Source organism: Primulina eburnea, chromosome 13, assembly GCF_022965805.1.
Source record: "Primulina eburnea isolate SZY01 chromosome 13, ASM2296580v1, whole genome shotgun sequence".
NCBI classification, from domain to species: domain Eukaryota; kingdom Viridiplantae; phylum Streptophyta; class Magnoliopsida; order Lamiales; family Gesneriaceae; genus Primulina; species Primulina eburnea.
In genome coordinates, this window is record NC_133113.1 from 8,268,231 (window position 1) to 8,280,156 (window position 11,926).

Below are 11,926 nucleotides of genomic sequence, written 5' to 3' on the forward strand. Positions count from 1 at the left end.
CCGTCACTTTTTGCATATCCATGACTATAGTTGTCAGCATTACTTTCTTGCTTAAGTTTTTATTTTGCTCGGGACTAGCAAAAGTTCAAGTTTGGGGGGTTTGATAAGTGAAAAAATTGCACTTAATTTATATGTTAATCCATCTGATCTATGCTGGTTTTAAACAGATTTATGCTTGGTTTTTGTTGTTTTTGTGTAGTGAAGGGGATATACAACTATGGGACGTTTTTAAACGTAAAACAAGGAAAGACTCAGAGCCGCAGTGCCACAAAATGCGCTGCAGCGCCACAATGTGCGAAAGATGAGCGCCGCAGCGCTACAAGATGAGCGCCGCAACGCTAGCATGCCGAGAGAAGAGCGCCTAGGCGCTGCCCAAGCAGCGCCGCGGCGCCTCAATTCCGAGAGATAAGCGCTTAGGCGCTAAGGACAAGCGCCGCGGCACTAATGCTCACGAACGACGGGCGCCTAGGCGCCGCGGCGCTAATGGCGGCGAAACAAGACTAAATGGGCTTCGACTTACGGCCCGGACGGGAGAATAAAAGAAAGACAATGGTTCAGAAAAAAGGCTGTTTTTTGGAGAAAAGAGAAGGAGGAGAGTCGGATATAACACGAGACGAAGACCAGGCGCGAGAAGATCGATTACAAATACAAAGAACGACAAATCTGGGGACAGAGACGACATTTCGGATTTGTTATCCGTTCTTTCGTGTTTACATTTTCTCGCATTTCGATGTCTTAAACTTTGAACTTGCATTGTTTTAATTTAGATTTCGTCATGAACTAATTTTCTAGTCTAGAGAATGACGTAACTTTGTGGATACGATGATTTGACGCATTGGTTTATTTGATTGAATTCCGCTCTTGTTTAATTGTGTTCTCTTTGTTTATTTCACTGCAATTTACTGGCTATAAATTGTTTGTTGTTTGATTAATTCTATAACTCGGGAGGGAGACTAGGATTATAGATCATTAGGGACACATCAGTGAATGTTTATAGCGTTCGAAAGGCGTATAACTTTAGCGAGGCTTAGGTAAGAACATTGTTTGCATTTATCCATGAAACTTAGATTTTAATTAGGAATATTAAAATCGAAGTTTGATTGATACAGTTTATTCGTCACTTGGGAAAAGGAGAATAAAACAATTAAGTGTTCTTGGCCATTAAATAAATGGAATTCATGAATATAAATTTAACTGGGAATAATTATCATGGAAACTTAGTGAAATCATTTCTATAGATATTTTCTCTCCTTGATATTTTCCTTAATCCGGTGATTAGATTAATTATTTGTTTTTGATAGGATCGGTTATCACACTAAGTGTGTTTAGAAGGGGGGGTTGAATAAACACTCACACTTAAAATTGTTCTTTAAGAATATTTGAGTTCAGTTTAGTGACAAACTGAAACTCGGAATCTTGTTGGTCAATAACAATCAGTTAAACTGGAGTAGTTGCAGAAAGTAACTGACTGAAAGATAGAATACAAAACTGAAATAAAAATGCAAGAGTTGTTTCTGGATGTTCGGAGAATTTAATTACTCCTACATCACCCCTTCTATCACAAGGATATGATATTCACTAAAAGACTTTGATCAAATACAACACTTGTACAGACCCACTTCAGTTTGGACTTACAACTGCCAAAACTGAAACTCTTAGTTATACACAATGTTTTCAGTACGTAACTGATATTTGCACAATTGAGTCTAACAACTTTTTAGAGAGTGCTAATAAGCTCAGATTGTAGCCTTGATTGCTACGAGTAATTCAAATGAGAGTGAGCTGAGATTTTGATAGAGTAACAACAAGCTTATGATTGAATGATTATGACATGTTCATCTGCTGTTCTTCAGTTATATTTATACTTCTTTTTCAACGGTAACTTTGATATGCATTTGAATTCTAGTATTCGTTGATTGCTTCTTCATCATTCCTTGGGCAGTGTTCTCTTCATTGATTGTGATACGGCGTCTTAAATGCAATAGCCGAAACACATTGTTCTATGCTGTAGTGATCGAGGTGCGACACTCTTGTAATTCGTTTGTCTCCTTTGGTCTTTCCCGAGATGTCTTCAATTGAGAAGCTTTTAAGACATTCTGTTTTTAACTGATCACTTTCAACTGATCATTTTACTTCGTATCATTGTGTCAACTGTCTTCAGTTGCCGAATATGCTTGTGCACATCAGTTGATTCATATTTTGTTAATTGATTGATTTACGTTTTATCAAACTCCAGAATCTTGTTTCCAACAATTTCCCCCTTTATGGTGTTTGACAAAACCAAGTGATTTAAGATCGGATAGCTGAGCTCTTTGTAGACTATGCAGATGAATTATAAAATAACTGGGTTTCTTGTAGATAACATAAAAACTGAAAATATAATATCTGGATTCCTTGTAGATAACATAGAAACTGAAAATATAATGTCTGGATTCCTTGTAGATAACATAAAATCTGAGAGTAATTCGATTAGATCTTCTTCAGTTGCTTTGTCCTTCCCCCTTTTTGTCAAACATTTCCATTTGGTCTGATAACTTTCGAACGTCAATGGATAATAGTTTTACGTCTGCTGAGATACTTGAGGCGACAGTTGTGAAGGAGGTTTGTAGCGATGTGATTTGATTAGAAACAGAGGTTTCCAATCGCTCAACTCTCTGACTGATTATATTCTGAGTTGTAAAGAATGATCCAATTAGCCCTTGCTTCATTCCTTGAACAGTCTTGCTAAGAGAGTCCATGTTGGCTTGAAGACTTTTTAATTTTGCTGAGTCAAATTCAATCGAAGAATCTAATTTGACAGTATGCGTCAGCTGTTCGTGTTGAATTTTCTTGATGTCAGTTATCATCTGCTGCATGATGTACTGTATATTCTGAATTTCTTCAAGAACATTATCCATTTCTGTAGATTGAATTGATGGTTGCTGGTTGGGTGTATCTGAATGCTTTGATGGTTGGCCAAAAAGAACTAATTCTTGATTAGTTTCCATTGTTCCAATCGTAGATAGAGTTGGAATTTTTTCTTGAATTTGATCAAAGAATGGTCAGTTTGCCTGAATGATGGAGATGGATGGTTCATGCATAGAGGCTTCCTGTGGAAGATTAACTGGACTTTGTTCTTTCTCTTTTGATTGAGTGAGCAACTGACTTTCTTTATGTTCAGCAGTTTCTGGGTCTGATGGTTTTTCTTGTTCGTCAGTTTGAGTATCTTGTTCAGCAGAAATTTATGACTGAACAGGTACTTCAGTTTGAGCTTTTTCTGATGCAGTTATCTCTTTTTCTGAATTTTGGATTGGTTCTTCAGTTGGGTCTTCAGTTTGAGCAGATATAACTTTTTCATCAATGAGTGACTCAGTTGGAGCTTCAGATGATATTTTAATATCTTGCTCTAATTGTTCAGCTGACTGAGCAACTGGGTCATACTGAGCTTCTAATGCAACGGCTTGAATGATTTCATCGATGTTTGCCAAATATAGTTCTTCTTCAGAGTATAACTGTTGTTCTTGCTGAGAAGATTGAGGAATTTCCTGAACTGTGTTTTCAGTTGACTGTGGTGGAAATAGTTCTTTCTGTGTAGAGAATGATGAATCTTTTCCAGGATTTGAGTTGAAAAGTTTTTCATGAATAACCAGTTCCTGATCTTCTTCCCAAAATCTTATTTCCCTTTGGAGGCTACTAAGATCTGCGTCCAGTTGAGTGAACACAACTCTATCATTGTATGCGGTTGGACTTGTTGGATGGTAGTTGGACTTCAGCTGTGCTACCATTTTTGCTAACTTTTTGGCGCGAATTTGATCAAAGAAGTATTTCTGCCTTTCTAATGCCTGTGAAATGGTAGCAGCTTTGACTACTTTCATCACAATTGCTTCTAATTTGATGAACTTTTTCAGTTGAGATCTATGCTTTAGTTCTTTAGAAAAGATTTCTGTTCTGAAGCTTTTCCAACGGTCAAAAGATTTTAATTGTGATGTGGCAAAGACATTGACTTGTTCCCAAACAAGGTCAATGTGTGTTTGAATCACATTGGATGGCCGGGATTCTTCAACTAGCTGTCCTTTTCCTTTATCAGTTGAAAGAATGTGAGGAAGATCCATCCCTGAGTGTGTTGATTGCACTGGTTCTCTTAATATTATGCCTTTAGATCTGGCCCTTGGCAAGATGGTAGGGTGATTCACAAGGGTTAATGGGGCTTTAACTTTAGCTGTTGTCACGGCTTTGGTAACTGGTTCATCAGGTGAGAGTACCTGGAATTTTTCGAGTGTAAGAGCAGCGTAAGAACCGGCTTTTGCTAATATTCCCTTTGCTACGATATCAGCTAGCAACTGAATTTCTGGTTTCAGTTCCTTCTTTGGATCGGAAACCTTGATTTTTTGTCCATCAGCAGATAGTCGGGATTTCATTTATTCAATGTCCTGAGTTTTCACTTCAGAAAAATTCACATAACCATCAGTTGGTAGAGAAAAGATTTCTCCGAAAGATTCCTCAGAAAGACGTAACAACTGATCGTTGATAGTTACAGATATAGTGTCATTATTAGTGATAAATCCTTTTCTGTAGAATTCGTTGACTTCTTTGAGATATATCTTCTGGGAAGATTGTCCTAAGAACTTCCTGAGACCTGCTGATTCAAGCTTTAGAAATACATCCTTAATATCTATTTCTTGAATCGATAGAACGGAGTCAAAATCAATGACCAGTGCATTCAATATATGAGCAGGAATTTGAGTTGCCATTGATAGCTGAGTGATTTCCTGTTAGAGATAAAAATTATAGATTTGCTTTGAGAATAGAGAATAATCGTGAATGTAAGGAAGACGAACTGAATCAAAGCGGGTAAAATACTTTTGTTTGTGACTGTTTGAATTATTAGACACGTGTCAGTCCAGGAAAAATTTTGAATAAGAAATGTGTGTACGTGTGCTGTAAGCGTGTGTACAATTTTGAACGGTTAAAAATGTGTCCACGTTATAATCTGAAATTCATCATTATTTGGCAGACAGTCACGTCTTTTGATTTGGAATATAATAGATTTAATTAATTAACTTGTAGTAGCCCGAATTCCAAATTGGGTAATTAACGGACTAATGGTGATTAATCTTGATCGGACGGACCGAAGATGGTTCGGAAGCACCGAAGCGTTCGGACGATCCGAAGTAAGTTCGGTGGATCCGAATATGAGGTGTCAAGAGTTGATCGACACGTAGACGTTCGGACGGTCCGAAGTGTATGATCGGAGGATCCGATCATGAGCTGTCAAGAGCCGATGGACACGTAAGAGTTCGGACGTTCCGAAGAGGGTTCGGACGATCCGAACATGGCCTATAAATAGTGCTCGGATTTCTCATTTGTGACTCGCCAATTCAGAGAGTTTCTTAGCATTTCAGTCGTTTCTGATAGGTTCTAGTCTTTTTCCGAGGTTCGGGCACTAGCGGGGAGCTGCTGGTCTTGTAGCGGAGCTGTGCTCTAGTTGGGAGCTAGCGACATCAGCAGGCTAGCGACGGACGAAGGTTTGGAATTATATCAGTATTTATCTCAGGATTCTCTAGTTAAGTCTGGTAGTTAAGTTTTAGTGATGGTTTTCACTTGATGAATAGGCTTGGATTAGACCTGTTGTCTGGTTGTTCCAGTGGATTAGGATTGCAGTGATAGAGGTACGGAAGTACTATCCGAGATATCCTGGTTGAGTATACATTCATATATGTGTTGCATGATTACTTGCTGCATTGTTATATGTCATATGATGCATGTTATTATGTCACGTTTTATGATGCATGTTGCATTGCACGTTGAGCCATATCTCCTTCGAGATAGCCTTTACTGTTGAGCTGTATCTCTTTCGAGATAAGCTATATCTTGGGGCCGCTCAGCCCTGTCTTGTGGACGCATTGGACACCGAGAGTACACAGTGGCCGACGGGTCGGGAGGGCTTCGGTGGTCCAGGACATTTTAGGTCCACGTCTGTCTTTTAGTGGATGCAGTGACCCAGAGGTTGGACCGCGCGGCACTATCCACTTGGCGCCTCTAGACTGAGCATTGATTGAGATCCTTTGTGACTCCTGTTTCTTGACTACCCCGGTATCATGATCATAGCATGTGCATTTCATATAGGTCTGTATACTCATACTTTTGTACTGGGCGTTCTTATCGCTCACGTCCTCGGTTTTGTTTATTCTTGGACACCCCATTCCCACGGGGCAGGCTTCAGGGTGGACGGCTCGAGAGGAGCAGGAGGAGGACAGTGAGAACTGGTTGGTTTAGTTTTTCAGTACTATTTTAGATTCGATATGGTTGTACTGAATATATTTTATTCTGAGTTATTCTGGACTTCAGTTAGGTTGTATATTTGTAGTTGTTGACTTTTTCCGCTGTTATCTCTGATTGTTGTTAATTAAGTTAATTGCATGCTTAGCTCTTGATTAGTAGGTGATTCTGGAACGGGTCACTACATTTACCAAATGTAGCGCCCTTACCCGAGCCACTACTAAACAGACTAATAACATACAACATTAAACTTAATAACAACAATAAACACAGCGGAAACCAAATACTTAATCATCTTACAACCCAAACCAAAACAAAACGATAACAGCAATCTTAAACATAATACAACCATAACAAAAAATAACCCTGAACGAAAATACGGTAAACCACAGGAAACCTCCACTGGATCACCACTGAAACCCAACTGCTCTAGCCACTGCCCTGGTCGTCCGAACCGTCCAACCTAAGACCTGCCCCGTGGAATGGGGTGCCCAAGATGAAAACAAGGACGTGAGCGACAATCGCCCAATACGAGAATGTACGAGTATACAAACTGATATGATGCATGCAAAATGCAATATGCTCGGATATCAGGGATCAAGTCAAGAATCTCATGCTCAGTCTAGAGGCGCCTGAGTGTGTAGTCTCTGATCTGCCCTAGGCATGTTTTGGCTCCCACACTCATCATCAAGACGTGGACCTGCAATGTCCAGGTCATCAGAGCCCGCGGGTCCCGTCGGACACTGTAGCTCTCGATGCCCCATCGTCCACAATACAGAATAGGGCTGAGCGGCCCCAACAAACGAGGTATATCTCAAACGATATCAGGCTCAACATGATATGTCATGCATAATATGCCAAAGCAGTAAAACATGTATCATGCAACAGATAAATATGCAGCATATAAGTGTGTATACTACGCTTGGATATCTCAGTCAGTACATCACGTACCTCACTAAAACAATCTGACAGAAATCTCTGAACCTAGACAAAACCAACATGATAAAATCACTAACAAACCAGATCAAACATGCTACAAGCTCCCTAACGATCCTTAAACCACTATCTAAGGATTTAGGGTTATACCTGCGTCCGTCGTCAGCCCGCTGATGATGTCTCGATCTCAGTTCACCGACCCCTCCTCGAGTCGATACTAGCTCCGAAACTTCCCGACACCAAAGTGCCCAAGAAACTGGCTAGAAAACCTAAAGGATAACTAGAACTCTCTCTGAAGAAATGCGGTGAAGGAAACAAAAGAATCGGCTTCTATTTAAAGGCTGCATCCGCACTATTTCAGAAATCCGAACCAATCTTATCCGCCACGTGTCAGAATCTCATTGGTCTAATTAGATTTCTCGAGATAATGAAATCTGAGGTAGATCGGATTATCCATTCTTTAATAAAACTTAATTAACAACTCATTAATTATCTCTTAATTAATCTTTCATTCAAAATAAGAATTCGGGTCATTACATCCTCCCCTCCTTACAAAGATTTCGTCCTCGAAATCGAAACTGAAGTACAATACAACTGAATAAATACAACTCAAAACAAATGAGGATACTCTGAGCGCATACGACTCTCTAACTCCCAAGTCGCTTCTGCAGTACCTCGGCGTTGCCATTGCACTAGAACAAGTGGAATGGTCTTGTTTCTGAGCTTTTTCTCTTTCCTGCCCAGGATTAAAAGCGGCTGCTCAACATAAGTCAAGTCTTCTTCAAGTTGAACATCTGTCGGACTAATAACGTGCGATTCATCTGCTACATACCGTCGTAGCAACGATACATGAAAAACATTATGAATGCTGGACAGATACGGCGGAAAAGCCAATCGATACGCCAAATTTCCAACACATTCCAAGATCTCAAAAGGTCCGATGAATCTTGGGGCTAATTTTCCCTTGAGTCCAAATCTCATCACCCTGCGGAACGGTGAAACTTTAAGGAAAACTTTTTCCCCTGACTGAAACTGTAGAGGTCTACGCTTGGTATTCGCATAACTCGATTGACGATCTTGTGCAGTCTTAATCCTCTTCTTGATCAATTCCACTACATCAATCGCTTGCTGCACTAATTCATATAGGTCTGTATACTCATACTTTTGTACTGGGCGTTCTTATCGCTCACGTCCTCGGTTTTGTTTATTCTTGGACACCCCATTCCCACGGGGCAGGCTTCAGGGTGGACGGCTCGAGAGGAGCAGGAGGAGGACAGTGAGAACTGGTTGGTTTAGTTTTTCAGTACTATTTTAGATTCGATATGGTTGTACTGAATATATTTTATTCTGAGTTATTCTGGACTTCAGTTAGGTTGTATATTTGTAGTTGTTGACTTTTTCCGCTGTTATCTCTGATTGTTGTTAATTAAGTTAATTGCATGCTTAGCTCTTGATTAGTAGGTGATTCTGGAACGGGTCACTACATTTATGGTATCAGAGCATGCAAAGATTTTTGGGACATTAGTAATTCTGTTTTGAGGATTTAGGAGTTGATTTTAGTTTCCTTTCAGATATCAGGAGATGGAAGCAGTCACGGTAGTGTGGGACGTGGCCGTTATGGCAACGATGAGGCTGGCCGAGAACATCGTTGTAGAGATAGTGACGGAAGACGTCACCGAGATCATGATGAAAGGAGACGTAGGAACCGTGTCAACATTATGGATTTAATGAAGTTTGGCACCAACAGAGATGAAAGAGTTGAAACAACAGTTAGCAAGGTTAGCTAACGGAGACAACACATCTGGTTTTGCATTCCCAACAGATGGAACCTTGTGTCTGTCAGGAAGAATCGTAGTTCCAGAAGATTCTAAATTGAGAGACGAGATTTTATCTCAAGGAGTAAGTTGAGTATCCACCCTGGAAGCATGAAAATGTATAAGAATTTGAAAACCAAGTTTTGATGGAAAGGTATGAAGCGAAGTGTTTACCAGTTTGTAGCCAAGTGTTTAGTTTGTCAGCAAGTGAAAGCTGAACATCGACGACCAGGAGGATTACTTCAGAATCTTCCTATCCCTGAGTGGAAGTGGGAGCATGTAACGATGGATTTTGTCACCCACTTGCCGATGTCTTCTAAGAATTGTGATGCAATTTGGGTTGTTGTGGACCGACTGACTAAGTCAGCACATTTCATTCCGTATAGTCGGGAATATAGTTTTGATCGCATGTATTGCATCCTTCAGAAGTTCAGCTTGATACTAACTTGTCTTATGTGGAAAGACCGGTTCGGATTTTAAGCCGGAAAGACAAAGTATTGAGAAATAAGATCATTTCTCTTGTCTTAGTGCAGTGGCAGCGTCGAGGCACTGAAGAAGCCACTTGGGAGTTAGAGAATTGTATGCGTTCAGAGTATCCAGAACTCTTTTGAGTTGATTCTATGGATGTATGTATGTTGTTATTTTGTTTTGTTCATTCTCTAAGCCTGATTTCGAGGACGAAATCTTTTTAAGGGGGGGAGAATGTAGTAGCCCGAATTCCAAATTGGGTAATTAACGGACTAATGGTGATTAATCTTGATCGGACGGACCGAAGATGGTTCGGAAGCACCGAAGCGTTCGGACGATCCGAAGTAAGTTCGGTGGATCCGAATATGAGGTGTCAAGAGTTGATCGACACGTAGACGTTCGGACGGTCCGAAGTGTATGATCGGAGGATCCGATCATGAGCTGTCAAGAGCCGATGGACACGTAAGAGTTCGGACGTTCCGAAGAGGGTTCGGACGATCCGAACATGGCCTATAAATAGTGCTCGGATTTCTCATTTGTGACTCGCCAATTCAGAGAGTTTCTTAGCATTTCAGTCGTTTCTGATAGGTTCTAGTCTTTTTCCGAGGTTCGGGCACTAGCGGGGAGCTGCTGGTCTTGTAGCGGAGCTGTGCTCTAGTTGGGAGCTAGCGACATCAGCAGGCTAGCGACGGACGAAGGTTTGGAATTATATCAGTATTTATCTCAGGATTCTCTAGTTAAGTCTGGTAGTTAAGTTTTAGTGATGGTTTTCACTTGATGAATAGGCTTGGATTAGACCTGTTGTCTGGTTGTTCCAGTGGATTAGGATTGCAGTGATAGAGGTACGGAAGTACTATCCGAGATATCCTGGTTGAGTATACATTCATATATGTGTTGCATGATTACTTGCTGCATTGTTATATGTCATATGATGCATGTTATTATGTCACGTTTTATGATGCATGTTGCATTGCACGTTGAGCCATATCTCCTTCGAGATAGCCTTTACTGTTGAGCTGTATCTCTTTCGAGATAAGCTATATCTTGGGGCCGCTCAGCCCTGTCTTGTGGACGCATTGGACACCGAGAGTACACAGTGGCCGACGGGTCGGGAGGGCTTCGGTGGTCCAGGACATTTTAGGTCCACGTCTGTCTTTTAGTGGATGCAGTGACCCAGAGGTTGGACCGCGCGGCACTATCCACTTGGCGCCTCTAGACTGAGCATTGATTGAGATCCTTTGTGACTCCTGTTTCTTGACTACCCCGGTATCATGATCATAGCATGTGCATTTCATATAGGTCTGTATACTCATACTTTTGTACTGGGCGTTCTTATCGCTCACGTCCTCGGTTTTGTTTATTCTTGGACACCCCATTCCCACGGGGCAGGCTTCAGGGTGGACGGCTCGAGAGGAGCAGGAGGAGGACAGTGAGAACTGGTTGGTTTAGTTTTTCAGTACTATTTTAGATTCGATATGGTTGTACTGAATATATTTTATTCTGAGTTATTCTGGACTTCAGTTAGGTTGTATATTTGTAGTTGTTGACTTTTTCCGCTGTTATCTCTGATTGTTGTTAATTAAGTTAATTGCATGCTTAGCTCTTGATTAGTAGGTGATTCTGGAACGGGTCACTACATAACTTATATGAGAAGATTAGTGAAATTGTCAACTGATCGATCAGTTAGTGAAGCTGAGTCTTTTCAGTTGAGAATACACTAACAACTGTCTTCTCAGTTAACCTCTTAAACCACCATTCCCCCTAAACATATGCGTTAAAATAAAATAATGCTGATTAATTAAGACAATCTTGAGACTTAGTAGTGTAATCATCATTTAAGGAAGTGTCTTTTCATTTTCCTCGTCTTGACCTATAAATAAAAGTAGAGGAGTTAGTTACAAGTATCAGAAGGAAAAAATGGAAGGAGTAGGCAGTTCAAACGTTTCTCCATTTTCGCTTGAAGCTGAAAAAGTTGCCATAGAAGACAAGGTTTTTTATGCCAGTCTTCCATATTGGGAAGAGTTACAGGAGCTGGAGCCTCTGTACAATTCTGGGAGGGTTACCACTTTCAAGCGGATGGCCCAGCTGAAAGAGGTGCGAAAGCACTTAAATATTTCTGTGGATGTGATTTTCTCCATCTGTATTCTGTATTTGTTGCATCTGCAACTTCTTCAGTTGGCATTTGAGTGTGATTTTCAGCTTCAGTTGATGTCTCACCAACTGGTATTTGAATGCTATCAGTTTCCTTTAATAACTGATTGTTGTCATTGACTTCATGCTCATTTAATTGGTCTAAAATCTCTGGTTCTGGTGTTTGGAAGATGTCTTGATTGTTATGACTTTCATCTCTATCATCATCATCCAAGCTAATATATGTCAATCGATCAGCTAGCTCAACTTGATCAGTTGGCTTGTCAGTTAGTTCATGTTCATCAAAATTAACATGCGTA

At 40.4% G+C, this 11,926-nt stretch overlaps 1 long non-coding RNA gene across 1 annotated transcript; it reads right to left on the reverse strand.

Moving 5' to 3' along the window:
• Positions 1 to 6,603: 6,603 nt before the first annotated feature.
• LOC140809571 (uncharacterized) lies at positions 6,604 to 8,329 on the reverse strand. Its single transcript, XR_012113131.1, has 3 exons — positions 7,345 to 8,329; positions 7,210 to 7,242; positions 6,604 to 6,728 (listed from the first exon to the last, which is right to left on the reverse strand). It is a non-coding gene; the product is annotated as an uncharacterized lncRNA (long non-coding RNA).
• Between the last annotated feature and the right edge of the window lie 3,597 nt (positions 8,330 to 11,926).